The sequence below is a fragment of the Rhinoderma darwinii genome, chromosome 10 (assembly GCF_050947455.1).
Source record: "Rhinoderma darwinii isolate aRhiDar2 chromosome 10, aRhiDar2.hap1, whole genome shotgun sequence".
Lineage (NCBI taxonomy): Eukaryota > Metazoa > Chordata > Amphibia > Anura > Rhinodermatidae > Rhinoderma > Rhinoderma darwinii.
Genome location: NC_134696.1, coordinates 32,513,406 through 32,530,742, shown reverse-complemented (window position 1 = coordinate 32,530,742; position 17,337 = coordinate 32,513,406). Strand labels below are relative to the sequence as shown.

Below are 17,337 nucleotides of genomic sequence, written 5' to 3'. Positions count from 1 at the left end.
CTGTGAATTCCGTCAATGATATAACTGCTAATATGTTTCTAGTTACAAGTCCACGTGTCCATAAGAAACGGTACTTTTGTGGCCGGGCGGCTATCATAAAATAATCCCTATGTAAAATGTTGTACTGTGTAATTCACTGTATTCATGCCCTCAGTACGCACAGATCTCTGTTCCATACTCTTAACTTCACTTGTGTTGACCAGATCACAAATGGCAATCCTGATTATTTTTTAATATTTTTTTAGATATGTGCATTCATTTCCATTCTATAAACTTGGAGGTCACTGTGGCGTATAGTCCCCCAGAGGAATTCTGAGGGCCCATCCGCCCTGTTTTCTGCAGCAGATATTCCGGGCGAAGAACTGCACAGTTTAGTGCGATTTTTCGCCCGCAAATTCCCTGCGGCCACTGGGGCGGATACGCAGCGTATCCACCCCATGTGAACTCCGCCTAAGGGCAGCTTTGCATAATAACAAAAATAAATGCCAGGACACAAAGTATTCTTTTGCTGGATGGTGATCGGCCACCGCTTTTAGTTAAATCTCAAAACAAACCGCCTAGAGGAGAAAAATCATATTTTCAGCATAGCTTTGAATTATTATGTCGTCCGCCAGACTTCTGACGGGCAAGTCCACACTCGTAGCTCCTCCTCACACCACCGAAGTCTCAAAGACCTCCAGGTGTGACTTTAAAGTAAAGCAAATTGACAACATATAAAACATACATAGTAAGAACACAATACTTTAATGTGCAGTTTGAACCAGAGATGAAGGTTACTTTATTATTTTAAGTATATAATAAAAAATAAATATAAACTATTTTTGTAAGCAAAATTAAAGGAAGGAGGGTGGGAAACTTATCTCAAGGACCTTGCAGGAAGAGGAAGAAACCCAGTATGAGCCTACTATTTAAGCAGTTGTTAGTGGCGAGGGGCAGAACATTACCCTATTGGCCGATTGTGTGCAGAACATTACCCTATTGGCCGATTCTGTGCAGAACATTACCCTATTGGCCGATTGTGGGCAGAACATTACCCTATTGGCCGATTGTGGGCAGAGCATTATCCTATTGGCCGATTGTGGGCAGAACATTACCCTATTGGCCGATTGTGGGCAGAACATTACCCTATTGGCCGATTGTGGGCAGAACATTAACCTATTGGCCGATTGTGGGCAGAACATTACCCTATTGGCCGATTGTGGGCAGAACATTACCCTATTGGCCGATTGTGGGCAGAACATTACCCTATTGGCCGATTGTGGGCAGAACATTACCCTATTGGCCGATTGTGGGCAGAACATTACCCTATTGGCCGATTGTGGGCAGAACATTACCCTATTGGCCGATTGTGGGAAGAACATTACCCTATTGGCCGATTGTGGGCAGAACATTACTCTATTGGCCGATTGTGGCCAGAACCAATACCTGTTATAGAACACTGTGGGGGAGGGAAATATGTGAAAGGTTGCTACCATTACCACTAGCCTATGAGGGAAAGGTAGGAGGGAAATACTTAACCAACACTGCAGCTACCCCACTAATAAAACCCCTTGTAAACATGCACCTTACAATCACTCCCTATTTGGTTGGATGCCCATCAATCCACACAGGGCAAGTGAGGCCCACTTTTAATTGCATTGTAAACTTTATCATCATTGTACACACATTTCATAAATAAGATCTAATGAATAAATGCAGCATAAAAAGACAGCAGACTTGAAGAAAAACTTGTAGAATGGAAATGTCCTGTAGATTGGATTGTATAATGTAATGGACTGTAAAATTAAAATCTGTGAACATCACCAAAAAAAAACAACCCATCACACTTCTTAAATAAGGTTCCATTTTAACTACAATCATGTTCATTTGGGTTTTTAGAAGTTAAAATTATTTCAAAATAAATATCATCATGAATTGACGATTTTGAGTGAATAAAGTGTCTCTATGAGAAACCCTCCATATAATTGACTCCAATAAATACTGTTTATTATGGTAAATGTAACAGATTTAAGAACAAAAGTGTAGATTCATGTCATCACATGACCATACCCTTCTTTTGGCTAAATCCAGAGGTCATTGCTTACTTCCCACACACCAGTCATTTCCATAAGAATGCACAAAAGTTTTTCAAAAGTAGTGAGTGAAAAAAAATTCAACTATTGATATAATTGATTTCCACTGACCGCAAATGGGAGAAAAAAAATGAAAGCATTTTCAGGTCATTTTTCTATGAGATAGTGATGTGCAGTGAATAACTTATTTGCATGCAAATGCAGCCGCCTGAAATTGTATCTGATGGGAAAAGGCCTCCCCTGTTAGGGTAACAATGATGAGCGAAACTCCTGGGAGCCACCCCACTAAGTAATCGTTAACAAGGCGATGAGTGAATTAGTGAATGGCAATGAGGTTTTAATTGGTGACACATTATATTTATCAATCTGACAGCGGAGGAGCGTAGATCCACCTCCCTTGTTGTGTGTTTTTCTTTGCTTTGCCTCTCATTCAGGCCTCTTCATCCGAGATCCCTCATCAATGGGACGACCTGGAACGTTATGAAAGGCTCCAGGAAAACATCACAAAACTCTGAATCCTGTCTAAATGATAACTGTGAATTATTCATTAGGTCTTTTAAAGCAGTGTATAAATCAGGCCAGTGAAACAATCAACATCCCTTTTGTGCCACTTCATTTGTTTAAAGCCGGGTCTAAAGAAAGATATTCCCCCTTTTGCGAGCGCTAGTGATCTGTGACTCCACTTAGAGGAGATATTGAGAAGTGTTTAATATTTCTAACAAGGTCTCTTTGTCACGTGGGATCATTGAAATGGGCACCGCTGATAAAAGTAGGTCACGTCTCAGGGAGATTACATATTTAAAGGGTGAAAAATGCTTAGCGGCACAGAATATGAACAGGGTTTCTTAAGGAGGGCATTGATCAGAGCTTAAAGCTGACATTGATATAAAGGAGAAATATTTAGAGCAGAATTTTCTCAAAACACTGGGGTAGATGTATAAAATGTAGTGAAAGGGAATACTCAACGCAACCAATCACGTAGCTGCTTTAATTTTCAGTCTGTGTTAGAAAACGGAAGGCTGGGGCTCTGATTGGATGCCGTGTATAACTATTTTAGTTTTACTTTGCACAAAGTTTTATACATCTGCAAAGAACATCATTTTATTAGAGCTCCTCCTAAAAATCTGCTTCTCAGTGCAATTCTAGCGTTGAGGTACACCACTATATAAATTAGTCCAAGTTTTTAAGGATTTGTCCCTAAAAAATTTGTCACAAGAAATTACCCTGTATTGTTATTATTGACCAAGATGTAATTACCTTTTTTAACCAGGTGTGGATTATCCTCATTGTATCTCTCCTATAACGGGATTACCTCCACAAAAAAAAAAAAAGACTGCCAGCGACAAACCCTATGGGTGGGACAACCCTTGTGGCAGCTATGATGGTGGAAATATTGGTTGTCATCCAGCTTTCTCAAAAAACAGATAAGAAACAAAGTTGAGTAGAATTTTTAAAAACCTTACAGAAAAAAACAACTCCATACAGTTTTGCGTACCGAAGAGGCAGACCATTCGACTGCTGTGGGGCCCCTGAATAGAGGATTGGCCCTATTCCTTATTTTAATGGGTTGTGAGGATATATGCATGGATCGCCTTCTCCAAAGATCCTACAAAAAAGTGTGAGAAATTAATCCAAGAATCATGGAAAGTCAATAGCACAAACCAGCACAAAGTTCTCCAGGCCCAGGTGGTTAGGGGGAGGGGTGGTAGTGGGGGGCCCCTTCACCTCATATGTACAATCCTGTTCACAAGGAGGTTTATTTCCCTTGAATCTTTTAGGGTGAAAGTCTTTTTAAATATGATAATCTCATGTCTGCAAGCTGGATGAAGGGAAGAGCTGTAAATTTGCTTCAATATTGTATGACTTGCGCTTATGGAGGGAGAGTTTACAATAATATAAAGATATTAAAGCGGACCTGTCATCTTTCCTGACATGTTTTAGAAAAATCTTTTATTCCCCATAAAATAATAATTTTGGAGCATATTTTCTAAAAACTCTGCGCTACGCTGTTCCTCTATTACTCCTAGAAATGTATGAATAAATTGAAAAGTGGGCGTTGCCATTCCTTTTGTCACAAGGGCGTGTCCCTACAGTCTGGCACTGTCAGCATTGATTGGACAGTGTCAGTCTGCGTAGCGTCATTCCCCAACTGGTAACACCCAGATGTCAATATATTCATAAATTTCTATGAGGAATAACAGAGGAACTGCACAATGCAGAGCTCAAGGAAGAGGTGCTACAGCATTGTTATATTATGTGGAATACAAGTATTTACTAAAACAGACGTGTCAGGAGAGGTGACCGATCCTCTTTAAGACGCATGCTTACCATAAGATGATAGGTTCACCAAAGGTAAAACCACGCTTCATATTACTCTGCATGTTTGTTCAAGAATGGAAAGGACTTTGTGGGTTTAATGATTGAAGACGTTGGTGAGATGGATTAATCAGTCCTTGGATATGATTGAGCTGCTCATGTATTACCTTTCACATAATGTACTTTGTGCTGTATGACATCACCTGTTGTCTTGAAACGGCTTAAAAAAGCCATTGGAATGTTTTCTCCTAGTTTTCGTTTTACTTACACGAGCGCCACATCTGGTGTCGTGTGCTAGAAGTAATTGTAAGATATTTCTACACTTCTACGGTTCACGTTAGTCATTGATAAAGACGTCTGAGGGTTGTGAGAAGTGTTGGTATATCTGCACTGGGTGTCAGCAAGAGAAGTCCTGGTATCCAAGTAGTTAATGTCACCTTTTATCTGTAGGGAGCTCTTTGCTTACAATCAAGTGGCAAAACTAGGGACGGCAAGCTGGGCCCTGGTTCTGGATGTCCAAAGGGCACCAAGAAGCAACTCTACCTTGTCCAGGATATTTAGATACAGTACAAGACTAGGGCAGTGAACTTAATCTGTGGCCTGGTTGAAAAGCTAAGCAACGTGCAATGCATGAGATCATATTGGCTACATGTCCATGCCCATAATGTTCACACCGGTCCCAATGTATCTGTTTCATGCTTATATATTGCATCAGTAGTGTCCAGCTCATCTGCCTCAAACCACCCATTCTTTGTCCAGCCTTTTGTGTGTTCATATTGCCTTTTAGTTACTTTTTTCAGCCAATGAGAAGCTTAACTGGCTCCATACTAACAACCACATACAGTATTGATCAAAGCTCCAGTATAAATGCTTGTAGTAGGATGAAATAGTTTATTCTTTTAAAACCCCTTTTATATCTGCTCTATTAGGGCATGCTATGTTTATCAGTTATTTATATGGCATCATTATATGTTGCTGGGGATTTTTTCTATTAGCTAGAGTCAAGATCTTCATCTAATCTAGTTCTCGAGGATCGCAAGTGTCTATGGAAACCTGTAACGTCCGTGGTCGCTCACCACAAACTCCTCCCGTCCTGTCAATGCCCTTCTCTCCAGAGATGTCTGCACATGTGGCCGTCCTGTTCCGCAGCCACCACTAGGGTGCGCTCACAAGCTCAGTCCAGCCTTAAGGAGCCAGAGTGCACACATGTATGAGATTGAGCTGATTGCTCCCAGATCACCCTATAAGAAGGGCTCTGCCCCTCCCTGCATTGCCTGAGCTTTGTTGTCATTACCCTAGTCTGTCTTTGCAAATGGTCTCCTAATTATTTTCCAGTTCCCAGTGTTTCTTGTTCCTGCTACCTGTAACCTGTATCCCATGCTATCCTGGTCCAAGTGCCGTATTGAGTTGGAATCATGCTGCGCTGAGTACCACGCCTGTCCTGCTACACCACGCCTGGTGCCTGCCTGCTGCCTAGTCCCAGCCGAGCCTGTCTTGCTACTGTCTGAGCTACCACAGGTACACCTATACAAACTATAGACTGTGTCCTGTTGGCCAACTGCCATACCGTTAAGGCGGTATGGCCCAGTGGGTCCACATACCCAACGTGACAAAACCAATGGATGCCCTTAAGTTCTTCATTGCTGCTATAACATCTATCCCTTGGCAATCATCTGATCTCAGGCAGACAGTAATACAATAATAATATACATGACATTTTCTACTATTGTATTATTATTATTATTATTCCTTTTAGTTAACCTTCAGTCCTTATTGTATAATATTTTTTCAGTGTTTCTCTATAATATGGCACTTTTAACCACTTGTGCCAATTGATTGGCATAATTGACTGTGATACTAATACAGATTCTAATGAAACACTAAAGTGAGACATCAACCTACATAAAATATTAACTTCCACAATTTCCAATCCCATGTGTTATGTCACGTTTTTATTTCCCTGATACCTTCATGTGGTTTAATTAAAGAAACCTGATAGTTGTAACCATTCAGGATGGGGGTTAGGAGTTACAGGTGTCACCAGTGTGGACGGAGCAGAACGTCACTTTCGAGAGAGTGGTGGGAAGAAGAGATGGGAGACAAAACGCTTGTTTTACCCGGCTTTTGTTTGTGAGACAGGAGGTTGTCTAGATCAGCAGGTTGCAAGGGAACTTGGGTCACTCCATATTGAAAAGGATTGTGTTGGCATTGGCCACAGCTGTGCTATCTTTACTCCCAGCTGAGCCACCAACCCTGTCAACTTTTGTCCTACATTGTGGCTTGTTCAGAGTGCCAATTTTACACAGAGATAATTGCATGGAAGTTTCTTTGTCATCCACCCTATTCTCCACCTCCTTCACTTATTCGCCTGACTCCGGCCGTCCTGTGCTACAAGCAACGGCGTTACTCTTGTCTAAATAAAGGAAATAAGGCCAGGAACTCCTCCACCCCTTTTCTCTGAGCTCTGGATACTCACTGTGCAGTTATTTCAGGCTGAGAATTTGGTGAACACTATATTTTTATCATAAAGCTTCACAAACGTGACCAATTTTCTCCAAATCTTTATTGAATGGCATATTGTGCACTAGACTCAGGTTACCAAATCCTTATATGTTTAAAGCTTGTCACGTAATGCTTCTTTTCATGTAAACTATATTGCCGGTCATACAAACTTCTTGCACCTACTTCCATTTTATGTATTTCCTGTTGAAGGAATGTTAGAAAATAAGTTGCTATAAATTGTCGTATAAGTAGATGGTGTCCTTGTCTGCAGTCTATAATATGTTAATCTGAGAGAAATGATCTACCTGTAGACCCAAACTTCATTATTCATTCCTAAGGCAGGAACCTCTTCTAGAATATATTACCCTTCCAAACACCAGTGGTTCCTCATAAGAACTATAGTCAGAAATTATAACAACTGTCCATAATATTCTAAATTGTAGATAAATATTGTAAGGCCCTATTACACAGGCCAATGATTGGGCAAACGAGGACCCGATCATTGTCCTGTGTAAACAGGGCAACCATCAACCGATCAATGAGCAAACGCTCATTCATCAGGTGATTGTATCGTTTATGCAGCAATAAATATTATTGTTGTCGGCAGCACATGTCCCTGTGTAAACAGAGAGATGTGCTGCCGACATGATGGAAATGCACGGTGCCGAGCGATCGCTCATCCCCTTACATAACCAATCATTGCATCTAGCTGTCTCGTTGCTCGTCGCTCATTTTCACGGCCCATATCTGGCCGTGTAATAAGACCTGAAGGCTTAATGCACACGACCGTAGCCGTGTGCACGTCCCATGATTGCGGCACGGACGGCTACGGAGTGTCAACCGCGGGCCGCCATCAAATCACGGATGGTGCACACATTAATTTAAATTAGCCCGGACCACAAACCCTGGCCGTATAATGATTTGTTCTATCTTTTTGCAGTCTGGGTTTCTGGTCAATGCATGGACCGTGAAAACCACGGTTTTGTGCATGGGCCCATAGAAATGAATGGGTCCGCAATTCACCCGCAGATTTGCGGGTGAATTTCAGCCGCAAAAACACGTTCGTGTGCATGGGGCCTTAGTCTAAGGCTTCGTTCACATCTGCGCTAGGGCTCCGTCAGCTTTCCGTCAGAGAGGAGCCTTGACAAACGGTTTCCGTTTCCATCACCATTGATTTCAATGGAGACGGATCCGGTGCCAGTGGTTTCCATTGTGCAAGTGTTCAGTCGTAATTCCGTCAAAATGATGGAACCCTTGCACAAATGGAAACCATTGGCACCGGAGAAATCAATGGTGATGGAAACCTGTGGTTTCCGTTTGTGTCTGTCAGGGCTTCGTTCCAACGGAAAACTCAGACGGAACGTCAGAACGGAGCCCTAGCGCAGATGTATGTGAACAAAGCCTAAGCTGGCCACAGATTTAACTTATTTTACAAGACACAAGTGATAATGATGATCATTATATTCATTTTACAAAGGCAATCGGATACAATCAACTGAAATCCTTTAGGAAAAACATTGGCCATTTCTTTCACAATCTGTCAATTTGTGACAACTATAAGGGAACATTAACACTGTGTGTTTGATTACTTGATCAAAATCTACAAGTTCACACTGATCCATTTGGCTTATAATAACTATAATTGACTATAGGTACCAATCCTAATACTGGTTTGGACAATTCTATAGGCTTCATCAACACGGCCATATTAGAGCTCGGTACTAGTCCAGAGTTGAATGATGCTGTAGAGAGAAGGGTCAGACTGTTACTATTCACTATAATTAGAAAGGGTCACTGTTACATAGATGGGGTGACTCCAGGGTATACAAGCCCTTTACATGAATGTACTTAGCCACCACTATTGGCTCTCACCACTAGATATTTCTTATCAATATAGCCTTTATTCATAATATTGTATGTACCCAGATATCACATGCCTGGAGATGCACATTGTTAATGTTCTTGACAGTCTAGACCAGTTGCCTTTTAAAAAGCGCTGTACATTGTGATCCTTTTTTTGGTTTGTTTTCTCTCTAGAAAATAATACAGATGTAACATTAATTTTTTATTATTATTATTTTGATTATTTTGTATTTTTTTTTCATTTTATAATCTATTAGGAGGGCAATGGCAGCCTGGTTCTGTAGCCCCAACCATTTGCTGAATGAATAAACAAATAAATGAAATAAGAAAAAGGGCACATGGAACATTTGCTCCATGGCATCTGAATCCTCCTGATCCCATAGACTGCATAAACTTCATTGGTTCTTTTAATGCAAAAACTGCTTTTTTAGGATATAGGCCTCTGCTTTCTAATGTAGGTCAGTTTTTTTTTGTCACTAGCGTTTTATTTTGAGCTTCCCCATCCTTCATCTATACAGAACATGTGCATGTCAACTTTTAATTGCATCATAAACTTTGTTGTTCTCATTGCATATGAATTACCTATTCATAAGAACAAGTAGATTTTTTTGTGAATCAACACATCGGAAAGAAAGCCTAGTGGTAAGTTATTGGTTACAAAATTGAGGTTGTCGTCTGCTGAACCTTTGGGGCGTGCATTACAGTGTCCGAGCATGGGCCCATTGGAGGATCCTCTGGTGGCCAATCCAACCCTGTTAGGCAATCAAAACACACATGCCAATAGTAGCATCACAACATAGTGGCAGTTCTATATAGACCAAGCTAAACAGGAGATATGATGTTCTGCTTGATCTATTAGATGTTGTGGTGGAGACATAGAATTAAAAATTTAAGTAAAATGTGTGTTACTCTCTAGAACTCCTTTATCTAGTGCTGTATTAAACAAAACTGTGTTGAACAGATGAAGAAGACTTTTTTTAATTTTTTTTCCACTAAATTGTAAAGTATATCTACATGTAGTTTCAGGTATTTGTCAACCAAGTCTAGTGACACCCAACGAAGTCGCCTTATCTAACACATCCGCAAAGCCCTGTCTCTACGATATATAAGGTATGCCTAAAAATGAGAATGAAAATTTGGTGTGAAATTGCATGATGAAGCTAATTGCCATTATTACATAATTAAAATGCTAATTCTCTGCCATGTCTAGTACAGTTGTCATAAGCAGCTGCCTTTTAGTTGGTTCATGTAGTAGGTAAGAAGATGGATCGAGCCCTGTGCGAGCAATGATTAACAGATCTGGCAAATGCCTCATTACCCTCGCACAGGGGCTGTAATAGTGATTCAGATAGCATACGTGAAATATCTTCAAAACAAGTATATATCATGCGCAAGAGCCATTGTGACACTAGTAATATTGCGAGATGATAGATCTTTACATATTGGAAGGAAAGGTCAGTATAATAAATATACATTTATGGGACTGCATTAGCCAATTAGCCTTTATTTCATTGCTTATAGTCTGAATAGTAAAGGAGATAGTGTGTTTTTACTTGATTACTCCGACAGGCTCCTAAAGGCTCTTGTAGCTACTACTGACAAGACTGTGATGGAAGAAGTTGGAAGATGCAAAAGTAGATTTACTGATGGTTATATCCTGCACCGTAAAGGCCGCCCCTTGTCTTAGCCACTAGCTACTGGGTCAGTGCAGGTTGGACTCCTTACAACATAACAGGCCCAATCACTGAGCTTATGGTAGTGGGTATGACTGTTGTCACTGTGGTAAGTGGACAGAGACCTCAGCGACATTGCAGAGAAAATTTATCATTACTGGGGCTGGTGCTCAGGGGCGGGCAGAGCCTGTATACTGCGTCATCCAGGGCAGCTAATCGCAATCAGCAATCTACTATTACTGTCTGAGCTGCTCTGTGATTGGATGATCGCTGATGATGCATTATTTGTGTGTCTGAGAAGTCTGCAGAACCGGAGAAAGGAGTCCTGCAGCCTTGACTCCCCGCACAGGGGTTAACGTTTTGTAGTGAACGTATTCACTGCCCTAGCCGATCATGGATGTTATCATGAATTCTTTTACTGTTCTACCCCCACCATGCATGCTTTTATTAACCCCAGGAAGAACCAGAGGAGAGTCCTGTACCCTTTACTACAAGAATTTAAACTCTGTGTAGGGAGTTAACATGTTCACTGCCCTAGCCCACCATGGATGTTATCATTAGCCCTTTAACTGCCCCAAACCACCAGACATGTTACCTATCAATGAAGGGGAAATTAAACCTATCTGTCCATTTTTTTTTAGAAAGTAACAGCCATATATTTTCAGTCATTATTTTAAATGTGAAAAGATGTAAGTTGTTGATATGTTGGCGAAAGGAGTCCCACACGCTTTATATTTTTTACAAGGGCCCTCAGTCGTCTATGTCCACCCCTGATGGTTCTCATGGAAATCAATGGGCCATCCTTGTACTGCAAAGATAAGTCATTGAAAGGTGTTCTTTGCAGCGTCTCTCCAGTCAATAGAGGGGAACTCCCATCTTTTGCATCCACATGCCTTTAATTCCTTAACGTTCTACCTATACTTTGATTGTCGATTTTCATTTTTACCGTATTCTAGGCAAGTCTCATGAAGTGTGAACTTTCCTTTGACTATTGACAGTTGGAGACTACTCCAGTGTACTGTATATGACCGCTTCCATGATGGCTAAATCCATACTCTACTCAGTAAACTAGGCTTGGTTATACCTTCGGGTTTTCTCATGATACAAATTAATGGAGAAGCAAGAGAGATAGGAATGCAGCCTGTCCAGAAATAAAGCTCCGCTCACATTGTGGCAGTAGTGATGTACGTCATGATTGTAGAAAAAGCTTTATTGTCCTATTTAAGCTGACAGCATTTTACAGACAAAGACCTTTTGATTTGCGAATCACTCTCTCTTTGAGGTTACAAGTTCATATTGTCATTTCTGAAACCACCTTTTAATCTTAGTTATGTATTACACTGAGTACAACCTGTAAGTGCATGGCGCCGATCATGACTATATGACATTTTCTGCTGAACAATAGATCTAGAGATATAGGATGTGATTCCTACCAAATATTGCATTAATAATGAATACTATTATAATATTTCCAATCCATCATAAAAAGAAAGCTGCATGATACACCAGTGACCACCGAAGAGCGGATTACGTATCCTCCGGAGTCTGCATCCTTAGCTGGCCCCTGGTGAATATAAGTTGTAACATACCTGACCACCAGCTCATATATACTGTGTACCATTGGACCATTAGGTGATAGCCTCCATACATCTGTAGTCCCTACCCACCAGGTAATCGGTAATATATTTCTTGATCACTAGGACGTGGACACTATATAGACTATTGACCACTAAATATAGAGGCAATCCTCTTCTCTTCTCCTTTGCTTTATAATGGCTAAGAATCCGATTGCATGCTGCAGAAAAGTACAACAGAGCCCGCCTAGAATCATGGATGCCTAATATGAGTACCACGACTAGTAGCAGTTTTGCTTGCACAAATGGCCATTTATGTTTTGGGAAACCTACCCACGAGCAAGCAGCTTAAGAAACTGTTCCCCCCCCCCCCCCCAGGAACGTAAGTATTTTATTCTACTGCAAAAACACACAAATATCTGTATTCTTAAACTTTTAAATAATTAAAAAATCTTGAACAGGGCCTCGCAACTATCAAGTGTAATTTATAGTACTGGTCTCCTCATATGGGGCAGAGGGACCTTGTGGGCCCGCTTAGAATCCAGAGCCAGGTGCAACAGCGACCTCTGCATCCCCTATTGTTACATCTCGGCAGCAAACAGTTAATGAATTCCGGGGGTGTAGTTCTGGGGGATGCAGAGGTAGAAGTTGCATCCAGGCTCCGTTCCTGAGGGGGCCCAAAGGCCCCTCAGCTAGATAGGAAGACACCAGTATTATAAATGGTGCATAGCAGCTGGAGGGCTCTGTTACAGATTTCATTTGGACCCAAGATCTTCAGGTTAAGTCGCTGGTGACTTTATTATTTAGTTACAGCAAATTACACTTTGTGATGCAAAGTTTTCTGCAATGTCTTCACGTATTTTCAACCAGTTTCTGCTGGGTAAAACGAAAAGATTTTAGAAATCCATATTTAGATACAAACTTCATCCTCAAGTATGCAGAAAAAGACTTTTGCTAGATGAAGCTGCTAAGGCTTTTTTACACATAGTGCTTATCACTAAGATCTGAAACTGTTCATAATGATAATTACTTATTCCTGCTATACCAATTACACAGACGATCGTCACTAATCTGTTTCCTAAGCAAAAAAAGTGTAAATAAGCATTTAAACGCTCCTCTATTATCCAAAGTCATCGTCCCCTGCACAGCTGGTAGTCCCAGTCCCTCTTTGTGAGTTTGGTCCAAGAGATTCATTGGCAAGGGATATATAAATGTCATTTACCATTGCTTGGCATAGGTACAGTTGAAGCTGATTGCCATGACCTATGGGTGGATCACAGCCAAGCCCATTAGTCCTTATTGGGATCATTAGATGGTCCAACCATCTGTTTAGATACTAGTCCTTTCTGAAACCCATACCTACCACTAGCAACATAGTGAGCGTTCATTTTTCAGCTTCTAGCAGCTTATAATATAGGACTTAATTTATTAGATACGTATATATAAAAACCATCCAAATATGATCTGACTAGTTTATGTTACACAAAAAGAGGTCATTATACTATAGAATTAAGACCAATAATATCGATAACAGGGCCAGGCAAGGATTAGGCAGCCGTCTAGGGCGACATTGAGAGGAGGCTGAACTTTAGGCAATGAGGGTAGTGAGGTGCATTTTTGCCCTGCGTTGGGCACCAAGAGAGCTTGCTCCACACATGCCAACATATATATATATATATATATATATATATATATATATATATATATATATATATAGTGCAATGGTACTATGGAAGTGAGAAATAGAGAAGTGTTGTGCTCATTACTTAGGGTGATTGAGCAAAGGAAGATATTTTACCTACTGTCGGGGGTTAATAACATGTCTACCTGTCTATGGCCATCAGAAATGTTGTATTTGGACAATTGTACATTTTTTTATATATATATTAATGCTGTATATTGTATTTTTTCACGCCTTTTGCTTATTGATTTCATGACTGTTTCTCTTTTCAGCTGTTTTGTGTATTTATGATTTTTTTTGGCATATGTTGCCCTTGCAACTTCTGTACTAATGGGTTAAGAGTTAATCGGCAACACACTCTCAGGTATCCGCTGTAGTCAAAATAATATATGTATACCTTGTGTAAATCTCACTGATTCGGTCTCAACCTAGAAGAGGCAAATAGTCATGCTGATATTCATCAATACTTTTCCATCAAAATGTCCTTTTTCCACCTCCAGTCCAGGCCCCACTAATTTTAATCATTGAAGTCTGATATCGTAGCTGCCCACATCACTCCCTGGCACTGGTTTTGAATAAATCTCCATTAATGTCACTATGTTCCTGGAAGTGGCTTGTCTATAATAAAGGAAAATTTAATGGTAGGAGAAAAAGAAAGGCCAAGCAGTTGGGGAACTGGAGGAAATTACTAGGTGGACATGGCTTCATGTAAAAAGCTTTTGTTTAGTCGCTCGCTATATGAAATGAAGGGTACAGGTCAGTATTCCATTACAGCATTAATTATTAGTGACCATTTATGATAAAGTTAAAGCAAATATCACACGAGGTGCAATTTATGTTTTCTCTTCTGCATACTAAATTCAAAAATTCTAGGGGTGTTTTTGAAAAGATTACCTCATGGGTCGTGGGTTATTTATCCAATAAGGGAAGGAACAGTTTGAGATTACCCATAAAACTGACCAAAGATACTAAGTAACTACCTGTTTTCCAGTGAAATAGTACAGTGATTCCCAAAGTGCATTCCATTAAACCCAGGGGTTCTGTATTTGGGGGTTTTCTTCCCGTTCATGGCGGTGTAATTAAAAGAACAGAGCTTGAAGCTGTCAGATGCTGCACAACTCCATCTCAAGCCCTGGTTGACCATACACAGTTAGGAAGCCGCAGCATCTAACAGTAGTGTTCTTATGGCGTGAACAGCCTATGTCCTGGTTACCCATGTGACCATGAGAGCTGCTTATACACTCCATCACCTGGCCCATTCAGGCCCCGTTTTGTGATGGTGATCTCTTGTATGTGTAGTGGCTGGCGCTGAGGCCGTTTTTTCTACCAAAGATATACAGCTTACATTTTTTTTACAAAAACTACCAAGAAATACAAAAAAGAGAATAAAAAAAGTTGGGGTTTCTCAGTGGGGTCCCTAGCTGGTTTGGGCTACCCTGAATCAAAAAAGTTTGGCTACATTCACACGAACATGACAGATTTACACGTGTAAGAAACGCGAGTAAATCTGTCCATGTGCGTTGCGCTTTTGTATCCGCGTGCTTTGCATGTGGCATGTGTTTTTCACGCACTCGCAAGCACTTTTTTTTTCAATTTAATTGATGCGAGAAACGCAGACAGTACACGGATGTGTCCCTGTGCTGTCCGTAATTTTCACGCACACGTGAAATCGCAGCAATATAGGACATGCAGTGAGTTTCACGCTACGGACACTCGCTGCGGGAAAACTCACGCATGTGTGAATAGCCCCACTGAAATCAATGGGTCTGTGTGCTGTGCGTTGTTTTAATGCACAGCACATGGACGAGATTCACGCTCCTATGAATGAGCCCTTAAAGAGGCTCTGTCACCAGATTTTGCAACCCCTATCTGCTATTGCAGCAGATAGGCGCTGCAATGTAGATTACAGTAACGTTTTTATTTTTAAAAAACGAGCATTTTTGGCCAAGTTATGACCATTTTTGTAATTATGCAAATGAGGCTTACAAAAGTCCAAGTGGGTGTGTTTAAAAGTAAAAGTCCAAGTGGGCGTGTATTATGTGCGTACATCGGGGCGTTTTTAATACTTTCACTAGCTGGGCGCTCTGAAGAGAAGTAACATCCTCTTCTCTTCAGAACGCCCAGCTTCTGACAGTGCAGATCTGTGACGTCACTCACAGGTCCTGCATCGTGACGGCCACATCGGCAGCAGAGGCTACAGTTGATTCTGCAGCAGCATCAGCGTTTGCAGGTAAGATCGACTTACCTGCAAACGCTGATGCTGCTGCAGAATCAACTGTAGCCTCTGGTGCCGATGTGGCCGTCACGTCACAGATCTGCACTGTCAGAAGCTGGGCGTTCTGAAGAGAAGAGGATGTTACTTCTCTTCAGAGCGCCCAGCTAGTAAAAGTATTAAAAACGCCCCGATGTACGCACATAATACACACCCACTTGGACTTTTACTTTTAAACACACCCACTTGGATTTTTGCAAGCCTCATTTGCATAACTACAAAAATGGTCATAACTTGGCCAAAAATGCTCGTTTTTTAAAAATAAAAACGTTACTGTAATCTACATTGCAGCGCCTATCTGCTGCAATAGCAGATAGGGGTTGCAAAATCTGGTGACAGAGCCTCTTTAAGGTACCACTGCAGTAGGTCAAGGACATTGAACATTTTATCTTTCTATCTGTGTAAGCATTATATGCACAGACTAGCCCAGCAGGCGATCAGCACCAGGGAATAGTTCATTACCAAAGGTTTGTGGATTATTTCTCTAACTATCATTATTTGCATGACTTCATGACTTTGTATATCGCGATGCTTGTTCTCATACAGACCAAATATACACAATGCAGTGCTGTCAGGAATTCATAGGATATGGCCTATGTGATGCTGTATTATGGCGTTCAAGAACCTGCAGAACAGCGTTCTAGAGAAGTGTTTCCGCTTGATAAGCAATGGGAGATTAATAAAATGGCAAAGTCCTATCTGCTACATCTGTGTTCACATGTGGAAGATTTGTTGCAGAAATTTCGGTGACTGTTCCATATATCCCTATGGGGTTTGTAAAAATCCATGCACGTGCTGCAGAAACAACTTTATTCACAAATAATGTCTGAACATACCCTTAAAAAAAGCTGAACCCTTGCAGATCAGTTGATTGACCGGGCGGCTATATTGTAACGTAAGCTATTACTTTTTGATTTATGTTTACAGGATTCATGTGCCATTGCACTTTTTCTCCGCAATCGTAACGATCTCTATGGCTGGGATCGCACCTGCATTCGGCTTTCTGTTGTTCTGCTCCGTCAGAGGAGCGTCGGTTTCGTTGTATGAACCCATTGAGTTTTGTTTTCGTCTGGGTGTCCGTGGTTTTACCGGAAACCATAGCGCAGCATACTGCACTTTCTGGTATTCTAAGCCAGATCAGCGACGGAGGCCACTAATGGAGCCTCCAACGCAGAAGTGAACAAGGCCTTAGACCGTATAGATAGTAAGCTCTGTGGGTTTATAGTGCACATTACTTATTTTCCTGTTTGCATCACACGGCGTTATAACACTCTGTTTAGTCTCTTTTGGAAAGCACTGCACACATAGTTGGCATTGATACACATAAAATCCACCCGTACAGTTAGTTGCTCTGAGTGATATCTGGCAGAGCTCCCACTTTCCC

General features: G+C 41.0%; 1 protein-coding gene across 3 annotated transcripts in view; it reads right to left on the bottom strand.

Moving 5' to 3' along the window:
• Positions 1-17,337, bottom strand: part of LOC142662745 (uncharacterized) — a 93,603-nt gene that overhangs the window by 57,796 nt on the left and 18,470 nt on the right. The window contains exons 3-5 of one of the 3 annotated variants that reach the window (XR_012850967.1): positions 3,568-3,678; positions 3,330-3,480; positions 1,056-2,594 (exon numbers count right to left, since the gene is read on the bottom strand). The exons of 1 other annotated variant lie outside the window; for it this stretch is intronic. The gene's annotated coding sequence lies outside the window, so the exon portion shown is untranslated. Of the gene's footprint in view, positions 1-1,055; positions 2,595-3,329; positions 3,679-17,337 lie in introns of those variants that run through there. One more of the 3 variants, XR_012850966.1, reaches the window with a different exon arrangement.